This window comes from Eptatretus burgeri, chromosome 1, assembly GCF_056783735.1.
Source record: "Eptatretus burgeri isolate ZD-2024b chromosome 1, Ebu_testis_v1, whole genome shotgun sequence".
In the NCBI taxonomy this organism is placed as follows: domain Eukaryota; kingdom Metazoa; phylum Chordata; class Myxini; order Myxiniformes; family Myxinidae; genus Eptatretus; species Eptatretus burgeri.
In genome coordinates, this window is record NC_140961.1 from 30,489,327 (window position 1) to 30,507,239 (window position 17,913).

General features: G+C 41.8%; 1 protein-coding gene across 4 annotated transcripts in view; it reads right to left on the reverse strand.

The window, feature by feature from the left end:
* Positions 1-17,587: 17,587 nt before the first annotated feature.
* Positions 17,588-17,913, reverse strand: part of KIF11 (kinesin family member 11) — a 146,950-nt gene continuing 146,624 nt past the window's right edge. For all 4 annotated transcript variants that reach the window (XM_085877547.1, XM_085877558.1, XM_085877530.1 and 1 more), the window contains one exon: positions 17,588-17,913. This exon is cut by the window's right edge and continues 360 nt beyond it. The gene's annotated coding sequence lies outside the window, so the exon portion shown is untranslated.

The window sequence follows — 17,913 nt, forward strand, 5'->3', positions numbered from 1 at the left end:
CACGACACACAAACTGTTCAATATCAGCAATAGCTCCATCTCGCCCAACACCATGCAGAAGTTCTGGATGCTGTACCTGCCAACATGCCCACAAATGATGACACCGTGTCGCATCCAGTCAGGGAAGGGAAACCTAGGATATTGCTTATCACATTTTGAGGAAAGGTCTGTGCTATAGCATTTATGTGGTAGAGTTTGGTTGATTTGCTTGTTCCACTCTTCATCCACACATCTGCTGACTGGTCTCCAAGCAAAAAAAAAGGAGCAGGAGGAGGATGTCTGTATCCCTGAATTGCACAACGATCCTTTCATATCCACAGCTTATGGCCTCCAGTGCATGCAAAATGAGACGTGTGTCTGCCTCCTCATGGTTTGCTTAAAGGTTTACAACCTGGCCACGGACTGAAGACAGTACCCCTTCTTCAATACCTCCCACCAACAACAGATGCATTGGAACTTCACTTGAAAACATTAAGTTTCCAAACAAAGGTGTGGCTTCAAGCAGACAAGACAGATGGAACTTCCCACGCCAAGCATCTACTGGGGCATGGAAGGAAAAGGATGAATGAGTTCCAGGTGGTGTGGATAAGAAAACCCTCCGTACCTCAGAGTTGTCAAGCATTGATATCTTGCGGGTGTAAAACACAATGCCGTACATCTGCGTGTGGGTGCAATGGGTCAAAACAGGGGTGCATGCCCGTTTGTGCATGCTCTGAAAATGGATGTCTAAATCCACATTCAATATAGCTCTAATCTTCAATGTCGTAATATGTGGTGATATAAGCCAGTTTTCAGGTTTTTAATAATTCTTAATCTCATTTAAAGCTGACGCGTTAGCTTAAAATGCTTGGGCAGCTTACGCCTACCTTTGACATGTATCCAAATTAATACAGCCAAAACACAATTTATTCTAGTTTTTGAACACTTCTTATAAAAATTACTTACCGTACTATACCAAGAGTAACCATGGTGAGTGAAATACAGCACTAGTACTGGACTGAAATGGTATCTTTTCACACGATGGAATGTCCGTCAATATTTCAAGGTCAGATGCAAGTAGCCTAAATCTGAAAATATACTCAAATAATGCAAAATGGGTGTATGTTGATGATCAAGGAGTTTACCAACCAGAATCAAGGTATTTGAAACTGGTTTGGAAAGACTTTTCATGTGTTTTCTGTCATTTCAACCATTATGGAGATATTCGACGTTTTTGGTTCAGATTTCATGTTTTCCAATAAATTTAGTCAATAAATGGTAAAATACTGAAATTACTGTTATGTTTTTTGGTTCTTTAAGGCTTTTATATGATAGAACACATTATTCTGGACATTTTGGGGAAAAATTTTTTTTGCACCCATCTGACCTTTGACCTTGAAAATTTGACCTTGAAGGTCAAAAATCGGGTTGGCCACCGGATGATTCTGAGACCCCATGGTATGGTCCTACATTTGAACCCATTGGCCAAAAATCAACAAGCGATGCCATCAATACTGTTTTCAAGGGTCTTGGCAGGCTGACTATTTGGACCATTAGACAATTAGATACTCAGACTCAAAAGAAACCATCTGATCACAAAATGCTCTTTGGAACAAATTAGATTGCCCCAAAACATTTTGACAATGGTAAAGTACAATTGAAAAAAAATACCGAATAACAATAGCCTCACCAACATCTGACAAATCAAGAACATTTTAAATTTACTCCAAAGCACAAATTTATTCAAAAACAAGAGAACATATTTTGAAGACTAGAAACCAATTAGCACTTACAATTTCCAAAGTTATACCAAGTTTAAGAAAACCACATTTTACATCAGGGACGGTCACAGAAATGCAACCACGACTACATTCTGAAAAAAATATTACAAGGAAATTAAGAAACATTCTTTAATCCCAAAAAGCCTAAGTTCAAAGTTGGTGATATCGGAAGAATATACAGGTGGCAATCTCATTTTGAAAAAGTTATATTAAAGAGCAGGTTCCGGGTCACCAAACATGTTCTGAAAATTTATCAATATGATTATATGTGCATTAAATAGTTCGATGCAAACTATTGTGGTTGCCTAACTATTGGGAAAATTAATGAAATTTAACTCCGAAGTTGTTATTTCTCGAGGCTGTTGAAAAAAACAGCCGCGTGCCCATATATGGATGGTGACTGCACGTTCTCCAAAACAAAGCGGAAGCTCACTCGCTCAATGAAGAAGTGTCCGGTTGAGTGGGCCATTCTTTTGCTTTTTTGAGCTTGCAACTGTCTATATTATCCTTTTTTATTTTGAATTATTGTAGAACAAAGTTATTGGGATATTTGTACATCATGCCTCGTACGTGCGTCGTCATGTTTTGCGAAAATGGCTGGAAAACGGGTAATCGCTCCCACCGATTCCCGAAGGAATGAAACATTCGCTGGCAGTGGATAAGATTTGTACAAACAAAACGGGCAAATTTTCCCTGCCTTTTAAACTTTTAAACAATATCATTGTGGAAAAAGTGCTGCGGCCTAACATCTAGTCAAGGCGTCCTAGGCCCTGCGCGCCATCGAACATAAACCTTATAAAATATCGGAATTTTACAAACTTCACAACTACCGAGTGTTAAGCATCCTAAGCGACTGCAAAAACCGAAAACAGAATTTGAATTGACTTTAAAACGAACCCGCAACGTCGATCGAAGCAAAAAATCTCAATTCACCACAGGAATTCACAGCATTATTTAAAATTATTTTGTCAAAGTCATAAAACCGTAATATTCAGACATCCACGATCAATATTTACATAATCCGACAGCTTAACAAGTCAGGCATGTGATGAAAAATGATTTTTAAACCTCATATTTGGGGAAAAAGCGCCACGGCCTAGATCCAGCCAAGGCGCCCGCGACCATATGCCCCAGGCGCGCTCAACTTGAAACATTCATAACTCGACGAATAAAAGCTCAAATTGCACCAAACTTACCTTATTCTTGCGAGCTCACGTTCCCTGTTAGTGGGTGAACAATCCAACGATTGGCGAATTCTGCTTCACAATGATAGGAAGAGCCGACATCAAAGGATCAAAAACCGACGTCGCTATTGACGCTTGGTCGCCACAAGCTAGTTATCCCTGTGGTAACATTTCTGACACCTCTTGCTTAAAACCCAAAAGTCAAAAGGATCGCGAGGCCACGCTTTCACGGTCTGTATTCGTACAGAAAAATCGAGATCAAGCGAGCTTTCGCCCTTCTGCTCCACGGGAGATTTCCGTCCTCCCTGAGCTGGCAGTCAGTCCTGCCACTTGTACACGAAATAGGCCGTTTTTTGCACTTGCAAGTGGCTCAAATTTATATGGCTCAGGGCCAGAAACTCCATGGTATAAATTCCCATCATCCCCCAACTCGTCCTCGGCAATATCGGAATGAAAACACTCAATTTAATCGCCGCTGAAATCACTCTCTGATTCGCATCTCGCCATTGTTTGCACGGTGTTTCCGAATGTTCATGAAGTTTTCGGAGAACGTGACGTCATAGCAACTTCGGTAACTTCCGGACTGTTTTTCGATCACTGACAAAAGTTTTGACTTAAAAGTTATTTTGAGCATATTTTGAGTTTCAAATGTAAGAAAATAATTGCCCAACGATTATTAATGTGCTTACAACCTTCGAATCACATGAAGTCATCAGCGACCCAAAACCTGCTCTTTAAGCAATGGACAAATGAACTTTTTTTGACATCGTTGATGGAATAGATACAGTTCCTTGGACTTACAAATTATATGATTTAATAGGAGAAGAGATTTTAGGTTCATTTTGCACAGAGTCTGGTCCCAATGGATGGATGGGCATTATATACAAAGGTGGTTATACACCCGACCCCGAGCATGGAAACTCGGCTGTCTGCGCTGGGGCTACAGCCGCAGGGCTGACGTTGCTAGCTTAGCCAGGTTGGCCAGCTTCTGTTGGTATTTCATCGACATCATCGTCTCCTCCTCCTCCTCCTCCTCCTCCTCCTCCTCCTCCTCCTCCTCCTCCTCCTCCTCCTCCAACAACATGTCTTTCATCGTCTTCTTCATTTTCGTCGCTTGCATTTTTTCCTTTTCTGAGCCATTTTCGTATTTCCATCATCCACGTCTTTTTCTCCTGCTGCGAGCTCGTGCTCTGTGATTTGTCCCTCGTGACTCGCGTCACTAATCTCGCGACTCGTGTCACTAATCTCGCGACTCGCGAGATTTGACGGTTGAAGGTTTTATTTATTAAATGATCCATCCATCAAAAACAGGTTTTATCTGCATCATTTCAAATGTAAGCACGATTGCAAACACACATATTTTTAATTTTTATTATAAAATTACTTTTGTAACATGGAGGGTTGACGGGTTGTGAGGGTCACGTGGTGCACGTGCACTTCATCTTTAATAATGTAAATTTATGTCTTTTCCTTTTTCATATTATCTTATTATGACTGCATTACATTTATAACTAACTTACAACCAATCAGGTAACCTGCTTAATAGGGTCTCCATATCGAATACACTGATTGGCTATTCCTTAAAACTAAATGATCCACGATATATATATATATATATATATATATATATATATATATATATATATATATATATATATATATATATATATATATATATATATATATATATATATATATATATATATATATATATAACCACCCACAACATCGACATTCGACACGAGGTCTTGGCTGCCGGTGTTGGTGCTTGTGTTATTATCTTTTATCTTGTGGTCTTGGACTGTATTGTCTTGCCAATTGCTTTTGGAGATGCACTGGGAAGCGCACACTTATCTGTTGACTCTTATTCAAAGAAGGATATTATTAAAGAACAGTTTATCCAAGAAGGCCTTTTTAGTCACCACGTTGAACATCTGGAATAAGGGTTTTAGTTCACACAGGTGAACTCTTAAACAGCAAGTTCACAGTGGGAGCTCATCCTTAAACACTAAGTTGTTCACAGTGTGCAACAGGGCATAAATGGGTGGCGTACAATTGGGGGGGCACCAGATGCGCCATGGGGGGGCATTGCACCCAAATGCCCCCCCCCCTAGCGACGGGCCTGGGCCTTAATCATGCATCCAAAAAAAAACAAAAAACGTTTATTATCTTCTCCATAAATTTATTGACAATACAGGAGACCAAATATATCTTAAAAAAAATTTTTTTTTACTTCCTGACCACATTGCTTATTTCATTTCAAACTTGAACTCAGATAAATTATTTTAAAAGAGTTTATTGAAAAATGCAAAAGACCAATTTTAGTCAGCCTGCCAAGACCCTAGAATATGCTTTTAAAAAGTTTTGATGGCATCGCTTGTTGATTTTTGGCCAATGGGTTCAAATGCAAGACCATACCATGGGGTCTCAGAATCATCCGGTGGCCAACCCGATTTTTGACCTTCAAGGTCAAATTTTCAAGGTCAAAGGTCAAATGGGTGCAAAAAAATGTTTTTCCCCAAAAATGTCCAGAATAATGTATTCTATCATTTAAAAGCCTTAAAGAACCAAAAAACATTACAGTAATTTCAGTATTTTACTATTTATTGACTAAATTTAGAGGAAAACATGAAGAAATCTGAACCAAAAACATCTATTTATTTTTATAGCTAGCGTTGAACAGCTAACGCGTCAGCTTTAAATGAGATTAAGAATTATTAAAAACCTGAAAACTGGCTTATGTAACCACATATTACGACATTGAAGATTAGAACTATATTGAATGTGGATTTCGACATCCATTTTCAGAGCATGCACAAACGGGCATGCACCCCTGTTTTGACCCATTGCACCCACACGCAGATGTACGGCACTGTGTTTTACACCCGCAAGATATCAATGCTTGACAACTCTGAGGTACGGAGGGTTTTCTTATCCACACCACCTGGAACTCATTCATCATTTTCCTTCCATGCCCCAGTAGATGCTTGGCATGGGAAGTTCCATCTGTCTTGTCTGCTTGAAGCCACACCTTTGTTTGGAAACTTAATGTTTTCAAGTGAAGTTCCAATGCATCTGTTGTTGGTGGGAGCATTTCCAGTGCTTTTTTGCCTTTCTGAAATATTTCAAGCCTGGCAGTGTCACATCCTTTGGTAAAACTTGGAGTTTTGTTGACACGACACACAAACTGTTCAATATCAGCAATAGCTCCATCTCGCCCAACACCATGCAGAAGTTCTGGATGCTGTACCTGCCAACATGCCCACAAATGATGACACCGTGTCGCATCCAGTCAGGGAAGGGAAACCTAGGATATTGCTTATCACATTTTGAGGAAAGGTCTGTGCTATAGCATTTATGTGGTAGAGTTTGGTTGATTTGCTTGTTCCACTCTTCATCCACACATCTGCTGACTGGTCTCCAAGCAAAAAAAAAGGAGCAGGAGGAGGATGTCTGTATCCCTGAATTGCACAACGATCCTTTCATATCCACAGCTTATGGCCTCCAGTGCATGCAAAATGAGACGTGTGTCTGCCTCCTCATGGTTTGCTTAAAGGTTTACAACCTGGCCACGGACTGAAGACAGTACCCCTTCTTCAATACCTCCCACCAACAACAGATGCATTGGAACTTCACTTGAAAACATTAAGTTTCCAAACAAAGGTGTGGCTTCAAGCAGACAAGACAGATGGAACTTCCCACGCCAAGCATCTACTGGGGCATGGAAGGAAAAGGATGAATGAGTTCCAGGTGGTGTGGATAAGAAAACCCTCCGTACCTCAGAGTTGTCAAGCATTGATATCTTGCGGGTGTAAAACACAATGCCGTACATCTGCGTGTGGGTGCAATGGGTCAAAACAGGGGTGCATGCCCGTTTGTGCATGCTCTGAAAATGGATGTCTAAATCCACATTCAATATAGCTCTAATCTTCAATGTCGTAATATGTGGTGATATAAGCCAGTTTTCAGGTTTTTAATAATTCTTAATCTCATTTAAAGCTGACGCGTTAGCTTAAAATGCTTGGGCAGCTTACGCCTACCTTTGACATGTATCCAAATTAATACAGCCAAAACACAATTTATTCTAGTTTTTGAACACTTCTTATAAAAATTACTTACCGTACTATACCAAGAGTAACCATGGTGAGTGAAATACAGCACTAGTACTGGACTGAAATGGTATCTTTTCACACGATGGAATGTCCGTCAATATTTCAAGGTCAGATGCAAGTAGCCTAAATCTGAAAATATACTCAAATAATGCAAAATGGGTGTATGTTGATGATCAAGGAGTTTACCAACCAGAATCAAGGTATTTGAAACTGGTTTGGAAAGACTTTTCATGTGTTTTCTGTCATTTCAACCATTATGGAGATATTCGACGTTTTTGGTTCAGATTTCATGTTTTCCAATAAATTTAGTCAATAAATGGTAAAATACTGAAATTACTGTTATGTTTTTTGGTTCTTTAAGGCTTTTATATGATAGAACACATTATTCTGGACATTTTGGGGAAAAAATTTTTTTGCACCCATCTGACCTTTGACCTTGAAAATTTGACCTTGAAGGTCAAAAATCGGGTTGGCCACCGGATGATTCTGAGACCCCATGGTATGGTCCTACATTTGAACCCATTGGCCAAAAATCAACAAGCGATGCCATCAATACTGTTTTCAAGGGTCTTGGCAGGCTGACTATTTGGACCATTAGACAATTAGATACTCAGACTCAAAAGAAACCATCTGATCACAAAATGCTCTTTGGAACAAATTAGATTGCCCCAAAACATTTTGACAATGGTAAAGTACAATTGAAAAAAAATACCGAATAACAATAGCCTCACCAACATCTGACAAATCAAGAACATTTTAAATTTACTCCAAAGCACAAATTTATTCAAAAACAAGAGAACATATTTTGAAGACTAGAAACCAATTAGCACTTACAATTTCCAAAGTTATACCAAGTTTAAGAAAACCACATTTTACATCAGGGACGGTCACAGAAATGCAACCACGACTACATTCTGAAAAAAATATTACAAGGAAATTAAGAAACATTCTTTAATCCCAAAAAGCCTAAGTTCAAAGTTGGTGATATCGGAAGAATATACAGGTGGCAATCTCATTTTGAAAAAGTTATATTAAAGAGCAGGTTCCGGGTCACCAAACATGTTCTGAAAATTTATCAATATGATTATATGTGCATTAAATAGTTCGATGCAAACTATTGTGGTTGCCTAACTATTGGGAAAATTAATGAAATTTAACTCCGAAGTTGTTATTTCTCGAGGCTGTTGAAAAAAACAGCCGCGTGCCCATATATGGATGGTGACTGCACGTTCTCCAAAACAAAGCGGAAGCTCACTCGCTCAATGAAGAAGTGTCCGGTTGAGTGGGCCATTCTTTTGCTTTTTTGAGCTTGCAACTGTCTATATTATCCTTTTTTATTTTGAATTATTGTAGAACAAAGTTATTGGGATATTTGTACATCATGCCTCGTACGTGCGTCGTCATGTTTTGCGAAAATGGCTGGAAAACGGGTAATCGCTCCCACCGATTCCCGAAGGAATGAAACATTCGCTGGCAGTGGATAAGATTTGTACAAACAAAACGGGCAAATTTTCCCTGCCTTTTAAACTTTTAAACAATATCATTGTGGAAAAAGTGCTGCGGCCTAACATCTAGTCAAGGCGTCCTAGGCCCTGCGCGCCATCGAACATAAACCTTATAAAATATCGGAATTTTACAAACTTCACAACTACCGAGTGTTAAGCATCCTAAGCGACTGCAAAAACCGAAAACAGAATTTGAATTGACTTTAAAACGAACCCGCAACGTCGATCGAAGCAAAAAATCTCAATTCACCACAGGAATTCACAGCATTATTTAAAATTATTTTGTCAAAGTCATAAAACCGTAATATTCAGACATCCACGATCAATATTTACATAATCCGACAGCTTAACAAGTCAGGCATGTGATGAAAAATGATTTTTAAACCTCATATTTGGGGAAAAAGCGCCACGGCCTAGATCCAGCCAAGGCGCCCGCGGCCATACGCGCCAGGCGCGCTCAACTTGAAACATTCATAACTCGACGAATAAAAGCTCAAATTGCACCAAACTTACCTTATTCTTGCGAGCTCACGTTCCCTGTTAGTGGGTGAACAATCCAACGATTGGCGAATTCTGCTTCACAATGATAGGAAGAGCCGACATCAAAGGATCAAAAACCGACGTCGCTATTGACGCTTGGTCGCCACAAGCTAGTTATCCCTGTGGTAACATTTCTGACACCTCTTGCTTAAAACCCAAAAAGTCAAAAGGATCGCGAGGCCACGCTTTCACGGTCTGTATTCGTACAGAAAAATCGAGATCAAGCGAGCTTTCGCCCTTCTGCTCCACGGGAGATTTCCGTCCTCCCTGAGCTGGCAGTCAGTCCTGCCACTTGTACACGAAATAGGCCGTTTTTTTGCACTTGCAAGTGGCTCAAATTTATATGGCTCAGGGCCAGAAACTCCATGGTATAAATTCCCATCATCCCCCAACTCGTCCTCGGCAATATCGGAATGAAAACACTCAATTTAATCGCCGCTGAAATCACTCTCTGATTCGCATCTCGCCATTGTTTGCACGGTGTTTCCGAATGTTCATGAAGTTTTCGGAGAACGTGACGTCATAGCAACTTCGGTAACTTCCGGACTGTTTTTCGATCACTGACAAAAGTTTTGACTTAAAAGTTATTTTGAGCATATTTTGAGTTTCAAATGTAAGAAAATAATTGCCCAACGATTATTAATGTGCTTACAACCTTCGAATCACATGAAGTCATCAGCGACCCAAAACCTGCTCTTTAAGCAATGGACAAATGAACTTTTTTTGACATCGTTGATGGAAGAGATACAGTTCCTTGGACTTACAAATTATATGATTTAATAGGAGAAGAGATTTTAGGTTCATTTTGCACAGAGTCTGGTCCCAATGGATGGATGGGCATTATATACAAAGGTGGTTATATACTGTATTTATATACAGAGGAGGTTATATATTTATATACAGCGGGGGGTAAAGAAGAAAGCAATGGTGGGGGGTGGGGTGGGGGGGGTTAATGAGTACCACTGCATTATTTTTAATTGATGAATAAATTAAGTTATTCTTGAAAATAAAACAGAAATATTTATTGTATCTCTATATGACTACTCAATTTGATTAAATAAATGATCACATGAAAGGGGGGGGGCGAAGCCCAGCCCGCAGCAGGGGGAGTAGTATCAAAATGGAGGGCTATGACGAAGTAATGTGTATCACTTTGAAAAGGAGAATTATGAGTGAGCATAAGCGAGCGAATATTGTGACTTTGAGAAATGGTAGACATTACTGTGTCAAAGCCTCCTTTTTGATACTAGTCCCATTCATATTCAGAGTAGCTATAGAAAAGGTCATGATGCAAGGGGAAAATGAGGAAGAGGTTGTGTAGTAAAAGATCGGTCGACTTGAAAGTCTTCCTTAGTTTTAAGAACGTGCTTTTTAAGGCGGTACATTTCTTGTTCCCCAACTCCGAGTTTGCTAGATTTTGCGACGAGGTATTTCACAAAGGTTATGAAGATTTTTAGATCTGGAAAAAATAATAATAATAATCAATCATTCACTTTTACTCACTTCTTCCGAAAAGTGTCTGAAGAATTTTAGAATTTCTGCAGGTGTGATGGTCGGCTCACCCTCCACCTCATGGGACACCAGGGAATCGTTCCAGGCCTCAATGGTGATGCCAGAAGTGAGCGACGAGGCCCCGTCGGAGTCGTAATGGAATTGACCTGGGTCAATTTCACTTTCCACAGGGAAAGGAGGAGCTGGTGCAGCAGGTGCTGCATGTGCCGTTCCCTGAATGTCTGCGGTGGTTTGAAGCATCTGTACATCGGATGTTAATGCCATGGAGGTTGTGAAATTTACTTCATCATTACCTGCTCTGGTCATGTCACACTCCCAGAGTACATGAGGAGTTTTAACAACAGAGACAGTACATTCCATCTCTGTACGGTCTGAGACACCGTGTGGAACAACCTCCTCAGGCGACTCACACCTCACGGAGACAAGACACCAAAGTGGACTCATTGTTGACTACTGCAGTGAGAAGAGATGCAGAGTCATCATTATCATCGCAATCAGCTTTTTATACATAATTAACTTCTTCTTCCTCATCATCAGGAGTTGGAGCAGCGAATCTATTTTGCAAAGTTATGTCGGTCACACAAGGAGCCACCTCCGTGTGGGGTCCATTGGTGTTCCTGGATAACGCAATCGTTTTTGATTCGCTTATAACTGCGTCATTATTAATGTTTGTACGTTTGTGTGTTTTTTAGAGCAGTAACAGTGGTGAAACATCCATTATCCACAGAGGTTTTTCTCACTGCTGCTGTCGATGTAGAAGGATGATTGTTCAAACTATGAACAGGTTCTGCCTGTTTGGGTGTGTGCGTGTGCTCACAGGGACAATCTATATATTACTAAAACTCTCATCATGTATGTATATGTATGTATGTATGTATGTTCCCGAAATACAGCCAAAACGGTATACGATAGTGCAAAATTTTTTGGCCCAACTTACTCACCATTCTCCTGCGGTGTGCAGTATCAAATTTCGTTCAAATCGGGCAACGAAAAAATTATTTAAAAAATCAATTCCCCATTCAGTCAAGTACTCTTCGGGAGTATTTGATCAATGCAAACAACCTCAGCGGTATCGTTCGCTGGAGCTATGTTCTTTTCTTTTTTTCCAACCGCTATCACAACGGGTTCACGGGTCATCTACTTACCTTTAGGATGCCCGTGTTCCCCACAAATGAAGCACGTCGTTTCGGTTGATGCGTACATTTGATAATTGTGGCCATTAACCGAGAGCGTTATGATTGCATTAAGCGTCTAACCATTATTTTTAAGAATGATATAACAATGATGCTGAAAGGTCATGATGTGTCGGAGCGAGGGGTCTGCTCGAAGCCGCAACGGAATCATGGATATCCACGACACGACGGTGCCGAAACTGTTAAGAGCAGAGGCGATCTGCTCGCTTTTTATAAAAGGCAGTAAATTTGACAAGACGATTGCAACCGCCGGGGTGTCCATTGGACCAATGTCCTGTGGAAAGGATGGACCGTGTTTAACCGCCTCATGGACGAGGTGTTCCTCCGATACAAAAACCACAATTCTGTGGTTCATCTTCGAGGCGGCCAGGATATTATCCAGGCCTACAAGCTCACTCACCTAGACTTGTTACCATGTCCTCGACACTGATTCCGTCCGGCGGGCAAGCAATGAGTCCGTGCTTATGAGTCAATGACTCGTATCAGCTATTCTGCAAACGAACGTTTGCCATCGCTAAAAATAAACTAAACCAAGGAAACGATTTTAAAATCTAACAAAAGAAAACCTGTCACGAACAAAGCCTGCAAGAGAAGGTAAAATAAAAATAAATAGAAATGGTGAAGCCGATAACTGACTCCATCGAAAAAAAACAGCAAGTTGAGTAGAGGCCCAAAAACACACAAAGTTCTTTAGGCCAAGCACCCAAAACTTACTGTGCACGCTCTCCCTCTCTCTCTTTTCAACAAAGAAAGGAAACACGGGGAAAGCTTCACAAACACGTACAAGGACACAAAGGGAGCGAAAAGGGGATAGGAAAAACACCAACACGACACAGTACTCACAGCTGCCATGAGAGAAAAAGAATGAGACAAAAGAGAATAAGAAGAGAAGACAGAAAAATAAGAGAGAAGAAGAGAGAAGAAAAATAAAGAAGAGAGAAGAAAAAAGAAGAAAGAGAAAAGAAAGAAGAGAAAAGGGAGTAGAAGAAAGAGAGAAGCGAGAAGGAGAGAAGAGAGAAGAAGAGATCGCTATTGCCTGGGGCTATCGCTCCGTGCACCCCCTTAAAATCATGCCCTGCCATGTACCATGGAGAATTTGTCAAAGTGGACCTTCCAAACAACACTTCAAACCTCGACTCTGTTCACCCTCGAGCCTTACACTGATGCCTGTAGCACAGGGTCGTTACGACCTACTAAGCTCTGGCCCCCTCATGGTTGGGAAACTTCGGATCATCAACCGAAGTAACGAACCCCAAGTTCTCAAATGACAGGAGCGGTTTGGCCAATTCCACGCAGTGCTCATACAACAATACACCAGCAAACACCCAGATGCCAGTTCCCCTAAGGCCTAAGGTCACACACAAGCACACACTTCATCTTATCTGCACTCCACCTCATTTCTCAACCACGATACTGTGACGTCCACGGGACTTGAACAGTCCCGCCAACGTAGAATGAGCCGAAACGATGGAGGCGGTTTATTTATCTATAACCCAAACATGGCGGTTCTAATCGCTCTACCGCAAACGGGACGAGGAAGGTGGCACGAGTCACTTTTCACTGAGTTGATGATGTTTATTCGTTTTTATTATTACCAGAAATAACAAGACTCGGCAAGAAGAGGGATCCGGGTCGATTCGACGGGATGGTGTGGGATCGGGCATGGGGAAAAACACAGACAATTCCAATGAATATACAGTTCTCAATCCCTCTAAGGCGCCAAGCACACACACACACACACACACACACACACACACACACACACACACACACACACACACACACACACACACACACACACACAACGTAGCTATTTCTGGTGGTCAGGCTGGACCGTGGTGTGGACGCAACTGTCCCTGGATCGGCGTCGGACGAGCTGGCCTTGCTCTCGTCAGGGGGGCAGGAGAAACCGTGGTGCTGTCGACCTCCTGGTCTTGGCCCAAGTCCGCTCACAGCCGCCAGGGAACCAGTTCTGGCGCCAAGTTGCGAGCAGGAGAGGGAGGCAGGTCCGCCCGCCGTTCGACCCCGTACTCCGAGTCAGCAGAACCCCAGAGCCAACCAAGGTGAGGCACGAGGCTCGATGAAGAACACGATCGAATCAGCACAACAAGGATGCTCCCCGCGCAACAGCCTCCACACCAAAAAACACGATCTTTTTGGTTGTAATCTTCTTCCTCTTCCTTTTCGACCCCGAAGAGAACCTTTTTATCCTCCTGCCCTCGTCACCTCCAATCGAGCCGTTTATTGGCCCACCGCCGTCGCCTTCTGCCAATCGTGATCACGGGGCGGAGCCATCCGCTGCACTGTCCTGTGACGTCACGGCCAGTCTCCAGAGAATACCAAAAGGGGTTTACGCAGACACACTTACCCTCTCCCGTGTCCCTATCTAATTACGTGACAATTATCATTTCCCCCTTGAAGAAATGAACATTTACTAGACAACTTATCACCACTGAATTGCTACTTATTACATCGAGATCCTGGTAAACTCGAACAGCATGGCATACCCAATTAAACATCCTAATTACCCTTTGAATGCATACCCCCCCCCCCTTAAACGTAACAATACTTTCTTGCTGCAGACCCTTTCCTTGCACCTTTCCACGTCACGATGTCCTATCAGCAGCTCCTCCCCCTCCCCCAAACTGTGTGGATCTTAAACATCCAAGGCCTCTGCTCCAACCTGACATCTCTCAAACTAGGTTGCTGTCAATAAACCAGACATCTGTTTAACTGAATCCTTCCCACAGGACGTTCCTGACTCCTTAGTGTCTCTCCCTGGCTATTATCTCCTCCGGTTTGATAGACATAAACCCCGTCCTGGTGGTGGAGTTACACTGTACACCAAGAACTCCATTTCTCACTCTCCGTGTACTGCTCTTACACCTCCTAAATCACAGGAGTACCTCTGGCTGCACCCTCCCCTCCATTCCCACCTCATGTTTGTCTGTGTTCTACCTTCCCCCTCAACAGTGACGACTCCATCTACATTTGTCTCTCAAACATGGACCAACTTTTAATCACTCATCCCAACTCTCTCTTCCTCATACGTGATGATTTCAATTGTCACCATGCTAATTGTTTGGGTGTTGGTACCTCACTCACCAGCCATGACTTCTGCAAAGGACTTCTGCGACTCCATGGGACTGACTCAATCTGTGAACTTTCCCACATGGATTTCTCCCAATGGCAAATCTTCCCTTCTGGATTTGGTAATGACCAACTTCCCCACAAATGATCTTGTTCATCCTCTGCCCCAATTGGCTCGTCTGATAATGTGCTTGTGAAGGTCAACAACTCCCGAACCATTCTCAGAAAACAGTCTCAACGCCAGCGAGTCTGGCAGTTCACTCGAGCAAACTGGCAGGGACTACAAGCAGCCATCACACTTCAGGACTAGTCTCCTCAATCTATCACCCCTGCTATTAATTCAGCCTAGGAATTCAACAGAAACCTTCTCTCCCTTATACACAGATTCATCCCATCTCGTCTTCCATTATCCTACCCATTCTCCCGCTCTTGGAACTCTGACTCATGTGGTGAAGCAGTTGCCTTAAAACAACTTTCATTCTCCTCCTGAAAAGCAAATCAGACCAAAGAAAATATCAGATCATTCCACAAGACCCACAATAAGTGTCGACTCTCAGGAGAGCAACAACATCTGTTCAATCTCAAGAATGAACTTTCAAAGTTGTCTCCCTCCTCCACCACCTGGAGGTGCCTTGTTAAGTCAATCTCTGGTTCATGCTCACAAGTCCTAAAAGCCTGCTCAGCCACTCTTGCCTTCCCCTCTCTGCCCTTTTCACACGATCATCTTCCATCTGCTTAGAAATCCACCATCACCACAATACATTAAAAAAGTGCAAAAACGGATCCCCTTCACTGAAGACCATTAAGTTTTCTTCCAATCAACAGCAAAGGTCATGTAATCAATCATTGGAGTTGACATAAAATCATTCCTTTTCTCGAACAGCCTCATCTCAGATCATCAATTCGGATTCAGATCTGGTCACTCTGCCTTGGACATGCCGCTTCAAGTCTCCCAACAATGGATGGAGTCCCTCTATATCAGACATGAGATCAGGGCCATCTCTCTGGACATATGTCGAGCTTTCGATTCACTCTGGCATCCTGCATTGCTCTTCAAACAGATAGGGAGCAGCCTCTTCCCTCTCCTCAAATCTTGATAGAATCGGGAGCTGATCAACAATTGGAATGGTCTAAGTTTCAACCCTGACAAATCCAACACACACCCCATCTATACGGAAGGACCATCTGGCAAACCCTCCCATCTAATTCCTAAACAAACCACTTGAAGAGGTCATCCCTTAAATATTTGCGTCTCACCATGAGGCATGATCGTTTTTTGGGTAGACCATATTGGCCTTCAAAGCCAGCCAATGACTGGGCATCCTTCATCGTGCAAGGTCTTCCTTGGACAATCAACTTTTGACAACCTAGAAGGCCTTCATTTGCAGCGTCAATGGACTAATGCTCCGTCTTCAGACTGGCACCTCTGCCTCACACATTGCCTTCTTGATGTCCTGGAAAGCAAGGCATTCAAAATCAATGGGATCTCCGATGGCGGAGGAGCCGTGTATAGGCCTATGATTTTCACATCGCAGGCAGGTCGGTGGCCTCTCTGTATTCCACTGCCTCCTTTTTGGTCTTGCACCCTGCACCCTCTCTTTGCTCTGTCCCAGGTTTATACAGTGTGCACATGGTCAGCCAGTAACCCTCTCCTTGCTATACTCACAAAATCCAGGCTAACTCCTTACCTCCACTCATTTGTTCATCTTTTCACTACCTGTAGAACCAATTTCCTTTTCTTCCCTCCAGTTTCAAGACAGCTGTACACCACGACCTCACGTTATTCCCCATCCATACTCATCTCTTCGACCCTAAATCACAGCATTCTCATGCTCACCTTTTTTCTCCAAGGTGATGTGATTCCCCCCACCCTGCTATCCACATATTTCAATTTGTTCATCATGGGTTGGTTTGTTCATTTCATTTCTGCCTTTCCCTTTCTCTTCATATTCACCTCAATGTGTCATACTTGTGTCATCTCATAATTTTTTAATTGATTCTTCACCATTGAGAGATAGGGCGAAACCGATATATAGCACGATCTCTCAAAAAGGTTGTGGACGGCTTCGGACGAAACATGGACAGGTTTGGGTGTGTGACCACGACAAATTGATTCAATTTTGGTGGAGCCGAATCCGGATTCAAATACGAGAATTATTTAGTTTTTAAAGTGATTCTTCACCATTGAGAGATGGGGCCAAAAGTCACTGAAGGTTCTCTTTTTATAAAACGTTTTAATATTTAAATAAAAATTAATGAAATAAATTGCGAAGTCTCTTTCCAAAACGTGATCCATTACAGAGGACACAAAATGTGATCTTCCACTGCGGGCTGAGTCATGAACAGACCCCTTTGACTCAAAACGAGCAATCAAGTTCCGAATCGTGTTTTCTGATGATTGTTCTCGAACATTAAAATGATTGCGAAATTTTCTGAGTTTGAATTCTTTATTTCCCACTGGAGTAATAAATTTCAACAGTTTTCACGTGCTGGTCATTGGTAAATTTATTCATAATGAATCTCCCTGGTCTTTATCTGAAAAAAAGAAAAATTAAAAAGTTGTAAAAAAAAAAAAACCTTCAGTGACTTTTGGCACTCCCTGCAGCATGGTATTTCAAAAATGTATTGGGCCCGATATGTTCTTGTGGATCAGGCATTGTGGGGCGGAGGTATGCGCTCCACCGAGTGCCCTTCTACTTTTAAAAGAGTTTATTGAGAAATGCAAAAGACAAATTTGGGCCATTATACAATTAGATACAAAGAATCAAAAGAAACCAACTGAAAGCAAAATGCTCATTGAAACAAATTCGATTGCCCCAAGACATTTTGACAATGGTAAAGTACAACATTAAAAAAAAAATAATAATAAAATAAAAACGAATAACAATAGCCTCACCAGCATCTGACAAATAAAGAACATTTTAAAATAACTTCAAAGCATAAATTTATTCAAAAACAAGGGGACATTTTTTTAAGACGAGAAACCAATTAGCACTTACAATACCCAAAGTTATACC